At 47.6% G+C, this 19,623-nt stretch overlaps 2 long non-coding RNA genes across 3 annotated transcripts in view; one reads left to right on the top strand and one right to left on the bottom strand.

Annotated features, from left to right (window-relative positions):
* Positions 1 to 9,927, bottom strand: part of LOC148002683 (uncharacterized) — a 58,717-nt gene extending 48,790 nt beyond the window's left edge. Inside the window, exons 1-2 of one of the 2 annotated variants that reach the window (XR_015633194.1) lie at positions 9,827 to 9,913; positions 6,161 to 6,232 (exon numbers count right to left, since the gene is read on the bottom strand). This is a non-coding gene — a long non-coding RNA (uncharacterized LOC148002683). Of the gene's footprint in view, positions 1 to 6,160; positions 6,233 to 9,826 lie in introns of both variants that reach the window. The other variant, XR_015633193.1, reaches the window with a different exon arrangement.
* LOC100911962 (uncharacterized) lies at positions 259 to 2,248 on the top strand. The gene is made up of 2 exons (XR_015633192.1): positions 259 to 496; positions 1,503 to 2,248. It is a non-coding gene; the product is annotated as an uncharacterized LOC100911962 (long non-coding RNA).
* Positions 9,928 to 19,623: the final 9,696 nt, after the last annotated feature.

Raw genomic sequence — 19,623 nt, 5'->3', positions numbered from 1 at the left:
TGGGTTTAGTCCAGCCTGGCAACATCTTGAGACCCTGTCTCCAAATAAAAAAGTAAAGGGGCCGGGGCTGTAAGTCTATAGCTTGGTGATAGCGCTCCAGTATTTCCAGGGCCTGAACTCATTCCCCAAATCGGGTTATTGTCTGCCTGCTATTGGTTCCCCGTTACAGGCCTGGGTCTGAGCCGAAGCTCCTAACGCGCCTCACGTGATTGAGAGACCTCTCAGACCCGCCCAGGAAGCACGTATAGGAACAGGAACAAACAGGGACATTCCTCTCTCAGTCCTGTTCACATCTTGGTAGGGCCGGCGCAGTCACAAATGGCACCGGGAGAACTCTGCCATCACTCCCTCCCCCCTGGGAGTCATGAAAACCTTTCAAGAGCTAGATGCTCGATGCTGGCTGCTTCCAGCTCCTGTCATCGCACAGCCTGCCCGTGCCTTCTGTGAAACTATTTCTTCAGATGCTCCAGGCCAGCAACATTCCCACAGCAGAAAAGTAGGCGGAAGTCTTGACATAAATGTTCTAAAGGCCAGCAGAGCGGTGACCCTGTCCTCCGGGGTGCACACTGCCCCACACTGGGCTCTCGGGATGACAAAATTAGACTTGGAACCAACTCTTTTAACTTGGCTCATAATAACTGTACGGACTCGTGGGGTTAAGACTGATATTTTAATTCATGTAGCCATGTGTGGTGATTTAGTCAGGAGAAGGCAGATCTAGCCCTTCAACTGTTTATCATTTCCTTATAATGATAATATTCAAAAATCCTCTCTTCCAGCTAACTTGGGATGCACACTAGTTCTTTACATTTGTTACGTTTATTTATTGTGTCTGTGACCATGAAGTGGGCGTGGTGGCTTGGGCATGTGTGGCACAAAATGAGCATGGAGGTCAGGATAACTTGCACGAGTCAGTTCTCTTCTTCTACCAAGTAGGTTCCAGGGATTGAACTCAGGTCCTCGGGCTTGGCAGCAAGTGCCTTTACCCACTGAGCCATCTTGTCTGCCCCCCAGGCCCCCGCCCCTACAGTAAATTCTTGTTACTATGAACAGCTTCCTAACAGACCTCGCTCCTATTTAACGGTAGCTTTGCTGTTGCTATTCAGCCCGTTTCTTCTCTGTGGCTGTCTCAAGCACCAGAGACAGAACAACTTTGGGGAGTAAAGACATATTTGACTTATAATTCCATATTATAGTCCATTATTGTGATGGAATCAGAACAAATATTTAAAAAAATTTTTTTACGATTTTTTTTTAATTTATGAGTATACTGTCACTTTCTTCAGACACAGAAGAGGGCGTCAGATCCCGTTACAGATGGTTGTGAGCCACCATGTGGTTGCTGGGATTTGAACTCAGGACCTCTGGAAGAGCAGTCAATGCTCTTAACCACTGAGTCATGTCTCCAGCCTCCAGAACAAATACACCACATCTGTGGTCAAGGGAAGAAGAGAATAAATGCTTGGATCCTTGCTTGTTCGCTCTTCCCTCTCTTATTTCAGAGTCTCCTCCCTGGAATGACATCATCCACAATTGGTTAGACCAAAAACCAATCAAGACGATCCTCCACAGACATATCCACAGGTCAGCCTGATCTCTTCTGGGAAGCTTTCTTCCCAGGGGATTGTAAGTTATGACATGCTAGGATGTAAAGTGAGCTATTGTACACAGGGCATCTTCCGCTCTCTCCTCTACCTGCAAACAGAGACCAGGGGGGCTTGGAGTCTCTGTGTCAGGAGATACCTTGGAGGGTAGCACAGAGGTCCAGTCTCCCTGCTTAAGTGATGGGGAGTTCTCAGGAGGATGCGATGGTGTGTGTCTCTGTGCCACCCTGACAATACTCCAGTGTAGTGACTGTTAGAAGCCTCTATGGCTTCCCACTACCAAACTACGAAGGAGGCAAGAAAATGTCTCATCCTAGGTATTGCTTTTCCTACCACTCCTGGAACTTTCTAGCATTGTTGGACTCCGAAAACTTCATCTTCCATCCGAGAAGGCCTTGAAGGATAAAGAGGAGGAGGTAGAAAGGGAGGAAGAGGAAGAGGAAGGCCTGGAAACGACAATGCCTTTGCACTGGTGCAAAGGACCCAGTCTTGCAGACACTCTGAGAGAAACCAGAGAAAACAGGACATTCTTTCTCTGCACTGCACAACGATGGACTATTTTGGTTGGTATTTTTGTCTCCTCACATTTTTTGGCTTTTATATCTAAAACAAATAAATAAAAACAGGCTGTTCTGTGAACTCTATAGAATGTGAGCTAATTTGGTCCCGCTCTTTCTCCATCATTTTAGGCTCTGTCCACAGCCCAGGAGCATTAGAAAATAACTTATCACCCACTCAACTCCCTGTCTTATTCTTAAAAGAAAATATTTATATTATGCCACTGAAAGGGTTTCCATGGCAGTGACGAATACAGTACCATCGCCTTAGCAACCGGTTGAATTTGTCTTGAATGAGTTGAAATCCCCTTTACAGACAAATAAGGAAAATCTGTCAAAAGTGTGGCTGGTGTTGGGGAAGCCCTGAAAGATGTTTCTTCACCCACTGCCTAGTTCTCCCTCTGGCTTCTCCTCTGGCATGGCCCTTCCTGTTCTTTTGAGCCTTCTTTATGGCTCCTTTTCTAGTGCCCAATATTCATATCCTCAGGGGAGAAGGCAAAGGGTTACGGATTTGGCATTCAAAACAATGCCAAAGATAGCAGGGGACAGATAGAGGGGCCTGCAGCTCAACCCTGGAAACCAATGCACAATTTTTCTGCTCTTAGCTCAAAAGTATCTTTGAGGAGAAAGTTTTGCCAGATGGCTCTGTCCTGAGGTAGCAGAAAGTCGTAGCACGTCTCCTTTTCAGGCCTCCGTTTCCTCGCCTCTAGAGTGTGGATCTTACACTCAGGGAATTTTATATGAAAACAGGTATACCATCATCATCTCTCCCGACGCCACCAGGGCGTTCCCTTAGCTGGTGTGTCGGGACCGCACAAAGAACCCCCCCCCCAGACAAGGGGATCGATCTAGTGTTTCATGAGTGCCTTTGCAGCTGTGAGCCTCACACTCGTCCTTGACAAGACCGTGATCTCTGTGGTGAGCTCTAGATATCAGGGTGTGACTTCTCCTAAAAGGGGCTTCAGTGAGCTCGTTACAGAAACAAATACGTAGTCCTGTCTGGGAAGCACAGATTCCCGTGTGATGGAGAACCCACAGAAACAGCTCAGTGTAATTCAGAGCCAGCTTTGGAATTTTCTTCCCCTTTCTCACTGAGAAGCAGTTTGGAAAGCTAGGTGTGTTGACCTGTCTCCTTTCCTTTTGCTCCCACTTCTGACACAGAAGAAGCTTTTGTAAAAGAAGGGAAAGGTGGGGCTCAGTCGTTTTGCTAGAAGATGGGAAAACACTTGCAAACACTAGGAACCCCACTTGGTGTGGAGACCAGGAGAAGTGCAACAGGACAGGAAGCAGGACAGGCGTAAGTAAACAAACGCTGAGTGTCTGCTTTTCCAGACGAACTGGGGATTAGTGAAATCAATGCCTGTCACGTTGCAAGAGTGATATGTGTCAGCAGGCTTCAGCGCTCAGCTCCCAGTCCTGCACTGTCCTGCCACACAGGTCAAATGTCTGAATCGGTCATTTTCAAAGGGGCAAGCCAATTTTTTTTTAAAGCATAGATTCAAATGTTTGCCTCAGAAGCAAACATACAGTCAAACCCGTTTTCCTTGTTGGTTTTCTATTGCTGCGATAGACACCGACCAAAACCAACCTGGAGAGGGAGAGGGCTTATATTGTACATGTCCCAACCACAGTCCCTCGTGAAGAGAAGGCAGGGCAGGAACCCGGAGGTAGGAACTGAAGCAGAGGCCATAGAGGAACCCCGCTTCCTGGCTTTCATCCCAATGGCTCCTTCTACTTCCTTTTTGTTTGTTTTTTCTTTTTTTTCGGAGCTGGGGACCGAACTCAGGGCCTTGCGCATGCTAGGCAAGCGCTCTACCACTAAGCTAAATCCCCAACCCCCTACTTTCTTTTTAAATTAAAATGTAATTACATATTTTCCCCCTTCACTTTCTTCCCTTTCTCTCTCAAATTTGGGGCCTCTTTTTCCATATGTGTGTGTGTGTGTGTGTGTGTGTGTGTGTGTGTGTGTGTGTGTGTGTGTGTTTGTGTGTGTGTGTGTGTGTGTTCTGCTCAGCCCATATGTCCGTATGTTACTTGCATGTATATGATTTCAGGGCTGACCACTCCTAGACAAAGATCTACAGGAAACTAAAGACTGCTGAGAGCAAGAGAAATAGTTTCCCAGAGAAGAGATCCCTAATTAGTTATCCAGTCCCATGGTCACTTTTCTTTCTTTCTTAAAATTTTCAAGACTACATGGCACTACCCGCAGTGAGCTAACCTTCTCACATCAATCAGTAATAATATTTTTTTTAAAAAACGCCCCCAAGAGACTTGATTACAAGGCCAGTTTGACGGAGGGGTTTTCCCAGTTGAGTTTCCTTCTTCCCAAGTGGTGCTGGCTTATGTCAATTGGATAAAAACTGATCCGCACACCCTTCTCAGAAATCAGAGCACTTTCGCATGTCATGTCTGACATTTAGACGTCTGACCTGAACAAGATGGTGTGGGAGCTGAAGGTGGGCTTTGGAGCCTGGGTTTTGTGCCTGTCAACCTATGCACAGTACAGGTAATTTGACCTCTCTCGGTCTGTTAATCTGAAACAAGCAGTATTTTCACAACAGGGCTGTCTTTAGCATCTTAGGTCCTTGGATCACAAACAGCTGGGATGGGAAGGATCCTGTCACTCTGAAGAATCCTCCGACACTATCATGCTTCCGTGGTTCAGTCTCACACTTAGGTGACAGGCCAGGCTCATCTGGGCACTGGTATGTATGTCCATATATTGGTTCTCAAAACCCTGAACCAGAGGGGGGGGTGTCGACGCTCCTCAGAACCTAGCTTTGCCTTGACACCAGAGCCATTGTGGGCACCAGCCTTAGTATGATCCCCGCCCCCAGATGTTCGTGCAGATCTCTTTACTCTTCCACATGGACCCATATGAGGTCCTCTTTGGAGCTAATGAGAGCAGGTCTTTGTTCCTTGCAACAGGAATAATCCTCCTAGACAGAGGGTCATAAGGAAGACTCTTCCTCCCAAGTCTCTCGGAGACTGTATTCTGTACCATAAACTGCTGTGCGCAGAAGACAACTGTGATGTCTGAGACAGGCAGTCCTGTATAATCCAGGAGCCAGGATCAAGCTAACCTTGCCTGATGTGGGGTATGAGCGGCAGCAGTCTGGCTTATAAGCCAACAGTTCCACGATTAGCAGCCGTCCCACAGGTTGCTGCCTGGGGTTCTCCTGGGTATGAGCTGGGTAAAGATTGATATTCTGACTACTTGGGAAAGTCAAGTGCAGCGTTCAGCGGAAGTGTAGGGAAGCTGATCACACCACCAAAGAGCGCCTTAGCTCTGGCCTTTGGTGGTTTCAAAGTGGCTGGAGCAATCATCTGTATGCCATGTAGAAGAGGCCATTTATCGACCAGCGTGGGTATGTAAGTGATGTGTTAAACTATGTGCACGGCTGAACCTGTGACTTTAACTCAGAGTACCCATTGGATAGCAGGGACTCTCGACCTGTTTGCTGTTAGCACAGTGCTATGAGGCACTCTGGGGACTGTGGAGGCATTGGTGGGGGGGACATCGAGGGGCATCATGTGAACTTCCAGGTCATCACTGAACTGGGAATGGCAGCACATCTGCCCCACTGCCTACCTGACCTCAGTGACCTCAGTGACCTCAGTCTCTGACTCAGATTGAGCCTTGTGCTGCCCTCCCCCCTCCTCCCAGGTTTCAGTTTCCTCTAGTGCTAGGTGTCCTGTATCTGTTTCCTCAAAACTGAAGCATTTTTCCCCGGAGAGAAGCTCACTTAAGATTCAGGACATAAAGCAAAATCCAGGAAGTAGACAACTTCCTGGAAACTATTGATACTCAAAAGATAGCAAGGCCTGTCCTCTATTAGTTGCTGGGAGAGGAGACTCAGACTAGCAAGAGCTCCTTCAGCTCTCCCATTCTCATGCCCTGGGGGCCTAGGTCAGGGGCTGCCCTCTGGGGTGCTGCAGGAGGCAAGGGTCTAGGCTACCAGCTCTCCTGCATTCACACTCTCGGGACCGACTCACCTATACCTCACCACCAGGGTCAGCTCTGCGTGCTGTCCAGGCAAGGTGCAGGGCCTGTTCTCCCAAGTGCTGCTGCTGGTGAGAGGCAGGGATAGCTGTCAGGTGACTGTGGTGCCTGTGCCAACCATGGCAGACAAGTAGCAGGGTCAGCTCCCCCACACTCATGTCTTCAACACTGGCTCACCCACACCTTCACCACCAGGGCCAGCTCCACTGTGCTGCCTGGCTGTGGCACAGGGCCTGCTCTCCTATGTGCTGCCACTGTTGAGAGATGGGGCCAGCTCCAGCGTACCAGAGCCAGTGAGCTGGACCAGTTCTGCACAGCCCCTCGACAGCCGCATGGTTCTCAGAGGCTGCCCCAACCAGGAATGTGGCCATGTTCTCTAGTGGTGATGTCAGCCACACCAACCCCTGCCACCGCATAGACATGGACTCAGACATGGCCCTCAGTAGTAGCTCTGGCTGGGACCTCACCATGGCCCCAGGCAGCCACTCACACAGGCTTCTCTCCACCCTGAGTCTCCAGCTTCATAATGCTCTCTTTCCCTCTCCCTCTCCTCCCCCTCTCCTCCCCCTCTCTCTCCCCCTCTTCCTCCCCCTCTCCCTCCCCCTCCCCTCCCCCTCCCTCTACCCCTCCCTCTAGACCACATATGGGCCCCTGAGTGACATCCTCATTCTCTATTTATGCTATTTGGTATGGCAGCAAGAGGGTGCCTATGCCATTCTAGAAAACCTCCCTGTTCTTCCCTGAATTAGGACAAATCCCTCACCCACAGATTGGCCCACACGTGGATAATCCAGGTGTTTCCAAAGCCTCTTTTCTCTTGCTGAACACTGCCAACTTAAGTTACCACTGGAGCTGGGAGAGACACCACACACTGGTCACACCAGAATTCAAGAGATAAGGGGTTTTTCAAGTTCAAGGCCAGCTTGGGACCCTACTCTGTCTCACCACCAAAGAACTCTCGGGCAGGGTTTCCAGCTCTCTGAGCTGATCTTGGCCTGAAACTGTGTTGGCCAAGGTGACCTGCCTATTAATATTGCCTTAGCTTGACACACCTGGAAACTTTTGATAGTTGAGAGGACATTCCATTTTCTCCAGTCCTAGAGAGAAGTGGATTGAAGCTCTCAATGGTTTATCTGAAATTCAAACAGAGCCCGTTTTGCTCAGCTCTCCCTTTGAGGTGGCAGCTGCATAAGAGCTGTCCTCTAATTCCTGACCCTGAAGAGCTACGTATGGGCAGTGGTAGTGATCTGTGGAGTTGCAGGATTGGGTCCCACTCTTTTGTTCTGCCTTTCAAGAGACCCCCTGTCTCCCACACTGCACTGTATAAGGCAGCAGGTGGCAATGCTAGCCTCTTCTGTTTGTCTAACGCCCACCTTAGTGGAAGTCAGTCTTTTGTAGGCCCTGGGTCACATGACAGGCCCTGAGCAGCCCTCATGGGAAGAGGTGTGCGATCATGCTTTTGTAGGGATCATTTGTGATTAGGCGTGTGGGAAGGGGTAAGCAGGCATTAGATGAGAGACTCGGAGGAGCTACAAAGCTTACCAGCAAGTTAGAGTGCTTTGTCTCTTCAGGGAACAGCCAGCCCAGAGGCCGGCAGGAGGCTCTGAGCTCTGATCTACCACTGGCGACAGCCCCCAAACTCCAGTTGGCACTATTGTCCCTGAAAACTGTGGGAGGATTGTCAAAAGCCCGTGTAGGAGCTGTAATCTGCATTTCATTTTATGGATTTATTTATTTTTCTTTGTTCACTTCCCTTTGTTTCCTCAGAGTTACTTTTGGTACCAATGTTTGAATAGTTTTTCAATAACACTAAAGAGAGAAGTTCATTCCCACACTTCTAGCTGGATGATTCCTAAGGCTGGAGAGACTGTAGCTGTACCTTCCCCCAAGCAAGAGGGGGCTGGAGGTAGAGGGAAGGGTAAGGATCACTACCCCACTTCTAAGTGTCAATGCTTTCGTGTATGTATGTAGTCAGCTTCAATTCTCACTTTGTTCCTCTTTGTTTTTTCAGACTAAGAAACTCTATAGAAGCTTAGGGAAGTTGAATCTGGACTTAGGCTAGTAAGTGGCAGAGCTCAGAGGAGGCCTCTAGTCCAACTTCTGTGGTGTCTAGGGATTCTGTAATCACATTTTTTTTTTGCTACATTATTGGGTTCTTTTTTCTACCACTCTCTGCACCCTAATCCCTTCCAACCCCACACTATTATGTCAGTGATCTGGCAATACAGCAAACAGCAAACAACAGCAGGAACCAGGAGTATCAGGGTCCACCAGCATCGGGAAGCAGCAGCCACTCTCTGAGCTCTGGCTTTATATGTTCTTTCAAGAGTCCTGAGAATTCCAGATGTAAACTATCCTCAGCTGGCCAAATCACGCCCCTGCCAGAGGACTAGGCAAATCATAGTCAGCTGCTGTGGACGGTCTGAAGCAGGCCTATATCTCACACTTGGAATTAAGACAAAAACATATTCATAACAACTGTTTTGTAAGAAACAAAAATTCTCAATACAAGACATGAACAGGGAAGGCAAATGTGTTTCATCTCTCCAGCTGGAGCTGGTTTCCCTTCTTTTCTCACCCCTTGAAGGCTCTTGTGTTTTATGTTTATGAACTGATCTTTTCCCTAGCATGTAAGGGTCAGACATCCTCAGAGATCAGACATTTCAATAGAGGGAAGAAGAATTCAAAGACTTGTGACTGGAATACCCAATCTACCTGTGTAGACTCCTGTGGAGCCCAGTTATCAACTGGAAAGTATAGGCCAGCATGAAGTACTCTGACTGGACCAAGAACTCTGCAGTCATAGGAGGGTATTACCCCAAGAACCACAGTCAGGTAGACTGCCTTTCTGCTGATGCAAGAATTCAAGAGATTGAGTGTATGACAGTTGTCAAATGACATGATTCTGGGCTATCAGAACTGGAGCGTCCACTGCATTATCCCATACCATTCCCTTAGGTTACATGGGGCAAATAAGAGGTCTGCCTGAGTGTCACAGTAGGCTCACTGGCAAGTTCCAAATCCCAAGTCTTAGGAACCAAACTGGTGCTCAACTCCTCCACACCATTTTTCTCTAGATGGCAGGTTAGTTACATCAGATTTCATTTCGAAATCTCCAGAGCAGACCCACAAACCCATACTTTACTTCCTAGGCAAGTCTTGTGCCCATTGAAGTTAAGCCTGGTTAAGTCATCCAAATAAAGTTGGACAAACTTGTGATTAATTAATTTAACCACACAGAGAGAAGAGGCTAGTCTTTATCCACTTCCTCTGTCTCTATGGAGCGCAGGCTGGATGGAGTGTTAAGAGTAGAGTCCCAAGCTGGCCTTGAACTTAAAATCTCCCTTATCTCTTGAATTCTGGTGTTATGGATGTGTGGTGTCTCTCCTAGCCCCAGTGGTGACTTAAGAAGTTGGCAGTGTTTAGCAAGAGGAAAGAGGCTTTGGAAACACCTGGATTATCCACGTGTAGGCCAATCTGTGGGTGAGGAATTTGTCCTAATCCAGGGAAGAACTAGGTCCAGAAAGCATGGGAAGAATTTCTGTTGTCTAGCATGGCCAGCTCAGAGCAAGCGCTCTGTTGGAGATTGAGAAGAATGACTGCTTGCCATTTGGCAGAGGGTGCAAGATGTGTTAGTGATAAAGGGTTTCAGGACTCACCTCCAAATGCGAGGCAGCAACAGGCAGACTTCCGGCCAGAAGGAAAATGACCAGCTCTGAAGATCACCATTTGTCCTGAGCAGATCCGCCTCTCAGCTTCTAAATTTGTCCTTACGGTCAGTGGCTGACTGGATGCTCTCCATGAAATCTCCATAGATAGGGACTACGCTGGTGTGTCACACGGAGTGCAACCATGTCCACATGAATAGAGACAGGTTTATTCTGGGTCTTTCTACATTGCATACTCTTTGTTAAATTGGGTCTGGCCCAGTTGCCCCAGCCCCTCACTTCACCCACACTCATCTTGCCTGAATATACTTTAGGGATCCCTGTTGGAAAACCTAACCGTATATAATCAGAGTCCTGTGAGAGGCCTTCCAGATGGCTAGCTGCTGCCTATTCTCTGTGGAACATCCCTTGGCTTTTGATGGAGACGCCCTAGAAAACTGTCCCCAACTCGCCAGTGCTTCTGTATCTGTCCATTATCACCAACAAGATGACTTCCTATGCAGATGTATGTTCCAGCAGACAAGGGGGAACCAGTCTGTCAGAAACCTGAACACAACTAATAGAGACAGCCAAACACCTCTTGTGCTGAGCTTACCACATCTTTCTGTCCCCGTGAAAGTGATTTTCTGGGCTTTATGGCCGTGGCGATTTGGATCAAGCACTTGGAAAAGGATGTGAATGTTGAATTTGTTTGGTTAAGACCTCAATTTTTTTTTTTTGCCCCTCTCTTTGCTATGCTGAAAGGCACCATTAAGTTTACCTTAGGATGAGAGTAAAACATCTTCCTACCCAGGGGATGGTGCTAAGATGGCTTTATCTGAATACCAACTCTATCTTCAAAGAATGGTCCTTCTTTCTCCCTCTCCTCCTCCTTTCCTTCCCCTCCTCCCTTGGACAAGAGCTTGCTTGTAGACCAAGCTGGCCCTGAACTCACAGTTCTTTCCTAGTCCTCCAGGTGATGGGATCAGAAACATGCATCATGTATGACTCTTATTTTTTAGTTATTTGAGCTCCAGTTTCTATGGATGAAGCATTTTTATCTGCTCAATTTGACTAGCTAGCCTTCTTTTCTTGCCTAAAATCATCACTTTTGAGGCTCTGCCAGTCCCCTCATTGCATGTAGACTGGTTTATTGTACAATTGGTGTGTCTTGACCCTAAACATGGAAGCTAGAGGATTTCTGGTGTTTTCTTTCACCAGATTCTTACTCTGTGGCCCAATTACAACTAGAGAGATGGGCAGGTAACCTATGCCAACCAATCAGATGCTCTTCTTGGATTTCATATGTTTATTCAGCACAGAAATGTCAAAATGGCAGAAGTGATCCCTGTCAGTACTTCCTGTCCTGGTTTCTGGTCTGCACCTGAGCTCTCATCTAGACTTCTCTCACTACCATGAATTCCATAGTAACTTCCTAATAAATTCTCAGTTTTGCTTAGATCATCTCTTAAGTCTTGTCCAAAAACCAAAGATGACTTCCTTTCCTGGAATTATTTTGGTTCTCTAGGAAAAAAACTAGAAAATACAAATCTAGAAGATAAGCTATCAAGAAATCTGTTATTTCCCCTCCAGGTGTTGCTATTTAGTGATTGCCTGAGGAAGAGCTGCTCTAATGGACCACATTCACATAAGAACTGAGAAGCCAAATCAGACAGCTCCAACCCTGTTCCCATCACTCTCACAAGTGTCGCCATCATATCAGCTAGACCAGGCTTGGCCTTGAGTGGGTGGGGAGTGGGTTACTGCATTTGCCATGTAACCACAGCTCATGGCCAGGTTGTGGCTCTGTTCTCAGTCAACCTCATCTATGAAGAAATTATTAGAAGAAAACCAAAACCACAGGAGGATCAGGAAGGGTGGTATAGAAGCCCATGTTCCAGCTCTTGAGATGAACTGAGTCTGGCGAAGAAGAGGAGCTGAGACTGGGGGATGGTGCACTCCTTGCTTACAGCTGAGAACACAAATACAGGCAGGGGTCCCCCCAGACTTGCCATGTCCAGTTGGAGATGCCCTGGGAGCTTAAGTGACCTAAGCACTAACATGATGTGACTTCCAATGTGACAGTCAAACTAGAGATTCACCCCAACAGTGTGTAGAATAGTGTCACTTGCTCTACCCTCTCCCACCCTGGGACACATCAAAAGAGAGAGGGAAATCAGGACGCGAGAAGGGAGATTCTTGTGGAGTGGAAAATGAAAATGGGATGCAATCCCCGCCACATCCGATGGGGACCGGAACTTTCCTGCCTCGGGAACACAACAAAAGTCAGTGGTTAGAAGAAGCTTCAGGGTAGCAGTTTTAGCTCAGAATGAGGTAAATCTTCCAAACACAGAAATACAGAACAAAATGGGTTACTTAGAGGGGACTGAGAGGATAAGGCCTGGCGTTGGAAGGGCCAGTTGTCTGTGGCAAGTCACAGACCCTCGGTCCTCATTTGAAAAGAAAGAAAACGACAGTTCCAATTGGCAGAGTTCCCTAAGGACCAGTGAGTTCGTCCTTGTAGCAGGCATTGGGCAGTGTCTGACGGACACCTATATCCGCTGTGTAGATATGGATATATAGGGTTCTGTTTGCATTTGCGCGGCAGCAGAGCCCCTAATGCTAAAAGAGGTGGGACCTGGGGCGTGTGACAAGTGTCAGAGATACCGGGAGCAGTTGCTGTTCTGGCTGTAAAGTAGGAGCAGACATGGGCCCGGGTGCAGACGGCTCTGGTTCTGCGTGCCCAAGTCTCCGCTGTCACAGGTGAGTCTGCCATCTTCCACTCCGCAGAATCTTCCACCACAAGAATTTCATCATTCCCCGTGCAGATGCATGATTTGTCTGTGTTTCGTGTTTTTGAGATCTTGAGAGGCAAAGCAGCACAGCATCTGTGTCTGCTCGCCCACACGCATGATTCCTGGCTCATTAGTGGGCAGAGTGGGTGTATCACTCCCTGCCCTCCTCCCTCGGTACCCTGCAGCTCCCTGGATACCAGAGCTGGGCCTTGCAGTTTCCTGGCTGGTCTTTTTGTCCTTTCCTGATGAGTGCCAGCTCCTCTCTGGATCCCTTGTATGACTCAGCCTTCTTTGCAATTAACTGTGATGTTCTGCTAGAGGCTTCCGTTATAGACAACGAAAATGGCCACTTTGGCCTAAGTGGGGTCTGGCAGGCTGGACTGTTTGACCTTGAGAGCTACTGCCAGAGAGACAGAAAATGAGCCCCGTGCACAGATCAGGCCAGGTTGTCATCCTCCCCAGGCCCAGTGTTGTCCCTGACTCCACAAGGCATATTCAGCCCTAAGGGCCAGGCCTGTGCGTTCATACTCACTCTCTGGCGTCTCAGTGATTGGCAGGAGCCAGGATGCTAGGCTGGTGAGAGAGGCTGGCAAGGAAACATGCTGTTGCTTCTCCTCCTGGAGTCCATACTCCTTTTTAATTCAGAATGCTTTAATTGTACACCTACTCCGTGCCAGGCACACTAGGGGATCGACCAGATTTGAAGCAGTCTTTGATCCTTAGGCGGGCAGAACCCAACAGCAGGTGTTGGGAGATCCCTGAAGAGTCGCTCACTTCACTACAGTCATGGCGACCTGGGAGAGAGGCAGTCGAGCAAGATGGGGCTTAGAACAGCTTTTCAGACGCCCCTTTAACTCCACAAGAACTTTATGAGGTGTCCGATCAGTAACCCTACTTTACAGTTGGGGAAAGCGGGGTTCTGAAAGGTTAAATGACTTAACCTGGGATTTGTCGACAGGAAGAGAGAGCTCCAGAGAAGATCCTCAGTCCCCAAATGAGGCATCTGTGCCCCCCATCCCCACCCGGAAAGCCAGGCTTCCCGTTTCTTGGAATGGGCAAATTTGTTTGGGCCTTTAAAAAAAATCTGAGATCTCGCCAGCAGCTCTGAGATGGAGGCTTTCCCCCTGTTTCTGGACAGCTACAATTTGCCTACTACCTGATGAAGCTGGTGTCCGTCCCACTCTAGCAGAGCTGGTGAACCTGACAGCAGGCTGGAAGGGGCCATCTCTGCTACTCCCACCTACACCTGTGCTCCAACCTTAAAGAAGCAGCTTTGCCTTCGATCTAAATCATATTGCCTGTCCCTTGAAACCCACCAGCCAGAGTCATTTAGCATCTGCTAGGGGACACTGCTCAGTGCTGCACCATTAAGAACTCACGAGCTCTAATGAACTGAGCACAGGCTCGTCCCTCGGTCTCCTCCAGGCACGTTTGCTCTCAGCTGTGGGATTTGGGATCATCAGTCCTGGAAGACAGCCATGTGCCGTGAGACAAGCAAGCTCACGTCCCTCTTCTTCCACACCTCATGTAGAAGCAAAGGGGATGACTCTGGGAGGGTGGAGAAAAGACATTAGATGAGAGTTTGCGTTCTCCACACTCCACAAGCACTGAGAGGACCAGACCCAGGTTACACATCTCTCGTGCTTCAGTTCTTCAGGTCTGTTTGCCTCCATGTGCCTACTCCATATCCCAGACAACGATGCCCCTCCTTGCTTTGTGTCCTTACTCTCTCCATGTGCACATCATTCCCAACGGAAGCACCAGCCACCGTTTAGCATCATTTCTATGGCACTGAGCATTCACCGAGCACCACTCTTAGAATCACGTATGTGTGTTTGCACACATATATGCTCACTTATCCGGTCCTCACCACCCTCTGAGATGGTGTTGGTGTCATCTCTACTTCACAGAGGTAGAATAAGACATGGGAGGTGGGAAAATCACTTTCCTGACATCACTGGGGCATTAGTGGCAGAGCCAGAAACTGTGTTCCTACCATTCCACCCACAAGTTGTGCCCTGGTTTCTGTGTTAGTTTTCAGGTTCTTCCTTCAGTCAACAAGGTGTTTGAGCAGCAGTCTTACGTCTTAGTCTTACATGTATCTGTGCTTGGCCCAGTGACCCATCCACTATAGGATCTTGGAAGAAAATGTTGAATGGTCATCCCCAAGGCTGATCTCACAGCGTGCTGCAGCATTCCTGTGGCTCCTGTGTGTCTCAAGACTCATAACAGGTCCCAAGCCCAGTTCATGCCCCAATGTGTACGCCTCTTTGGAATTTAGTGCTTCATCCTGTGAAACTCAAGGGGCTGCAATAGGTACAGACAGGTACCCGTCCTGTTTTTGTGTCAATATTCCTTTGCCTTTCAAGAGTGCTGGGTATGTGTGCATACAATCCAAGTGTTTGGATGGCTGCAGCAGATTGGGTACCAGTCCAGGGGCTTAAAGTGCAGGGGAGTGGTGATAAATACAAGAGAAACTCTTCAACGTCATGATGAGTGTATTAGTTACTGCTCAGCTGCTATGATAAAACAGTGTGGCCAAGGCAACTTACACAAGAAAGCGTTTACTTGACTGACAGTTCCATGTGTCAAGACAGGACACATGACCACAAGTGGCAGGGACCGTGGCAGGATCAGGAAGCTGAGACATCACATCTCTGACTGCAAACGCAAAGCAGAGAGCACCCTGGAAGCCTTTAAACTCTCAAAGTTTAAGCCCTGGTGACATATGTTTTCCAGCAAGGCTGGACTTCCCCATGAACTCTCCAAACAGTAACACAACTGGGAAGCAAATACTCACATTCATGAGCCTGTGGAGGACATGTCTTTTTCAAACCCCATAGCCATTGTGAGCAAGCATCATGTGACCCTTTTCTGGGGAGCTGTGACTAAATATATACTCAGCCCAGGGAAGGCATTGCTGAAGACACCACTAAAGCCCAACTTGGTGAACCAGTGAACCGTATTGGTGTTACTTACTGGATTGTGGGTGAGGGGTTACTTATAGAGACCCGTGGGATTCTGTATCATCAGAATGCCACCCCAGCATGAGTGACAACTCATGAAAGCTAGAAACCTGGAGTATGCTGTGCAACTGCCCCAATTACGGTTACTATTGCTTTGATGGAAAGCTGTGACCAAAGCAACTTGGGAAGGGTTTCTTCCTCCAGCTCATACCTCTAGGCAATAGTCCATCACTGAAGGTAGTCAAACAGGAAAGGGACTTGGAGGCAGAGGCTGATGCAGATGGATGCTGCTTACTGACTTGCTCCCCATGGCTTGCTCAGAGTGTTTTCTTACAGAATAGAATCACAAACCCAGGGATGGTACCACCCACAATGGGTTAGTCCTTCCCACATCAGTCTCTAATTAAGAAAATCCCACACATGCTTGCCTACACTCCCATTTTAAGGAAGCATTTTCTCAATTAAGAATTCCTCCTTCCAGAGGACTCTAGCTTGTGTCAAGTTGACATAAAACTAGCCAGGCCACACTGGGCATGGTGTCACATGTCTTTAATCCCAGCACTTGGGAATCAGAGGTAGGCAAATCTCTGTGAGCTCAAGATCGGTTTGGTTTACAAAGAGAGTTTCAGGACAGCCAAAATTAGCCAAGACAACAAACTTTTAGGTAGCTCAAGTGGCCTGAATCTCTTACAGGCAGCTGGCCTGGTTTCTGTCTTTTCCAGGAGCTTGGGTTGTCCGAGAGTGTCTTTCAAACAGTCTTTACTGCTAACATACACTTGGGGAGGAAGGACCTAATGTTCAATTTCAGGGACTTCCAGAAACTTCTGAGTTGTTTATTTCCTGTGTCTTAATGTGCTTCCAGCAGGACAGAACATTTCCCTTTCTTTAGCACGCCCTGAGCCTTAAGCAGTGGCCTAAATTGCAGCACACTGCCAGGCCAGAGAGCTGGAATAAATAAACAAATAGACAAACGTAGCCATTGTGCTGGTTAGTGCCTGGAAGGGAAGGAAGGGAGGAAGGGAGAGTGAGCTTGCCAGAGTAGACTTTGTAGAGAATATGATATTGGGGTAGAGACTTGATAAGGAGAGGGAGAGAAATGGGCTATTGTCTAGGAAAGAGGGTTCCAGACAGAGGGATCAGCCGTACCAAAACTCTGCAGTGGACTCCTGTGGAGGATGAAGAAGAGCAGGTAACCATTGGTCAGCAGCAGGGTTAGCTAGGGCAGCATTAGCAACATGAGATGTAGATTATCGTGGGCCATGGTGGGCAACTGAGGACTTACCCTAGGTGTACTGAGAACCCCACACAAAACTACCACAATCTGACCCATGTTTAAAAGCTTGAAAGCGTAAGTTTGAGTATGAAGTCTTCCTCAGTTTCCAAGCTCAATAGCAGTGTTTTCAATGAAGTAGTCTCTTCTGTTTCCTCCGCCATTTCGTGAAAGCTCTCCACTCTCCAAAGTCCCTAAGGTAGTTTAAATGGGATTGGCTCCTTATGTCTGAATACTTGGTCTCCAGTTGGCGGAACTGTTAGAAGGTGTGTAATGGGTTTTTTTCTCTCTCTTGATAATGCAAATATTGGCCAGATTAGACCAGATTAAAAGCAGATAAAGGCAAGATTAGTAGGCTATGCTTCATCAGTCCCAAAAAAGTGGGGCTGAGGAAGTCATGTACCTGGGCTAGGGTGGGGAAGTTTTATAGACTGTGGGCAAAGGATGAAGGAAGTAAGCCACACACTGGGTTTGTACCCAAGTATGGTCAGGAGTGGAGCACTTTGGCGGGGATCTGGGGTGGCTGGCTGCATCACGGGAGGAGGTCTGGACAGCTGCCAAGAATGTGGAGCTGGACTGTTGTTCCAGCCTAACAACGTGGCCTCGTTGAAGGATGTAGGTCTAGGGAGGGAGGGGCTTTGAGGTTTCAAAGAATTGGCATCATTCACAGCCCCCTGCCCCACATTCCACCTAGCTCCTGGTTGTGGATCCAACTGTAAGCTTTCGACTGTTCCTGCTACCACACTTTTGCTCTGACACAGTGAACTGTAACTCTCCGGAACCATGAGTCCAAATGAAATGCTGCCTTTAACAAGTGCCTTGGTTGTGGTGTCTTATCCCAACCATACAAAAGTAGCTAAGGCAGCCCTTATTGTGTCCTTTGTGGCTTCAAACCAGCTTCAGCTAGAAGTTACAGTGCAGTAAGAGTCACGGCTAAGTGAACAGTTGAAGTGCTGATGGCATGAACTCATGGTGGAGCAACATCAGGGTTTCCTTGAGCATGAAAAGGTGCTGCTTGCACAGGCATGGGAATCCGGGTGGTTCTGAGGGGCATGGTGCCACAGTCAAGGCTTGAATGATCAAGAGGGGTTGACTGGAACAGATGAGCCATGCTAGTGGCAGAGGGATCAGTGCTCCGAAATAATCATGGCCTTGGTTTTCTCACCCACATGCCTTTAGCACCTACCAGGCCAACTCCATTGCCAACCAGACTGGGCACAACCTGTTCTCCTGCCAAGTACTGCCTGGTGCGAAAATCTGCCATCCTTGGCTCCAAAACAAAGTCCCATTTAATCTCAGCTGAGCTCTTGACCACACAGTGCCTTCTCTTTTCTTGATAATTAACACCACATTCCCAAGAGCACATTCTCCAACCTTCAACATTCTGAGACCTGACCCCATGATGTAACAAGATGCCTAACCCATCATGTACCTCTGAGAACGTTTACCTCTGCGGCCGTCCCTTTCGGTGGTCTCATAAAAGAAGAGACACCATTCTTGAGTAAAGTGACTCTTGCAAAGAGATTAGGCATCTGTCCTGCCTTGGCTGGATTGTACTGCTGCGTAACTTAATAGACTGTGGTGATAAGAGTTTCTTTAAAAAAAAAATAGAAGAATTCCAGCTACAAATGTGAATGGAATACAGAATAAGAAAATCACCTCTGTTTTTTCTTTCAATCCTATTTGGTTTGAGTGAAAATCATGAGCAGATGAAAGAATGAGTTTACAGTCATAGGGAGGTTCTCAAGGAGCGTGCTGTTACCAGAATCCACTGCTAAGTCTTTCCACAACCACTAAGAATAAAATGGCCAATGATAGGGAACTCCTGACAAGGTGAAATATTACACAGTAATTTTTCCTTCACCCAGGGTTCACTAGGAAACTTTACCAACTATTGATGTCTGGGATTCATCACACAAATGATCACTTTAAGGGTCTAGGGTACAACCTAGGCATAGAGATAGAGTACACTACCTCCATGTAAACCCAGTGAACGGCCAGCGTTGAGACGACTGCCACGTGGGATACAAATCACCACCTACACTCATCCTAATCAGGTCCTCAAGTTCATCTCTGGCTGGAGAAATTTCCATGGATCGGACAGTGCATTATTTACCAAGGTAGATCACAAAACATCTCACGATTCTTCTGGTAGACCAGCATTGTTCCATCGGGAAGAGGGGACAAGTCCAGCCCTGCCCTGTTCTGCTTCTCCTTTTGACCATGAATCATCTTATGAAATACAGCCTTCACTGATTGGACAAGAGGGATAGCAAGCAAACATGAGTCCATCTCCAAGAGAGTCTTGAGTAAACTCAGGTTTGGCTGTATTGCATTAGTTCAACTGAGGCTGTTGATTTACTCTCTAACAGTGTGGCATGATGGCCCTGAAGACTGCAGATGAGGAAAGGCCACACTGGTTAGAAGACAGGCAGTCTCCTCTCTATGATTTCATTTGCATAAATACATCTTAAAAACATGAAATAAAAGCAAGAAATGGTCCCAACTATGTTGCTATGTGATGTTCCATTGCAAAACTTTGTGTTAATTGCACTTTTTAAAAAAAAAAAAGATGCAAAATAAAACCTAGTTACTTGCATTTAGAGAAAGATTGACCTTAACACTGACCTTTGGTTTTAGTTTCGTGTTACAAGCTTGTGCCTTGCTCTGAAAGTTGTGCCCAGTTGCGCGATGGTAGCACACCAGTTACAGGAATAACCAACTACTTCCTGACAGAGTTTGAGCCCACTTCACAGAGGAAATGTGAAGTGAAAATTT

Source organism: Rattus norvegicus, chromosome 11, assembly GCF_021556685.1.
Source record: "Rattus norvegicus strain SHRSP/BbbUtx chromosome 11, alternate assembly SHRSP_T2T, whole genome shotgun sequence".
Taxonomy (NCBI): Eukaryota; Metazoa; Chordata; class Mammalia; order Rodentia; family Muridae; genus Rattus; species Rattus norvegicus.
Note: the sequence above shows the minus strand (reverse complement) of the source record. Positions and strands in the feature narration are given on the sequence as shown.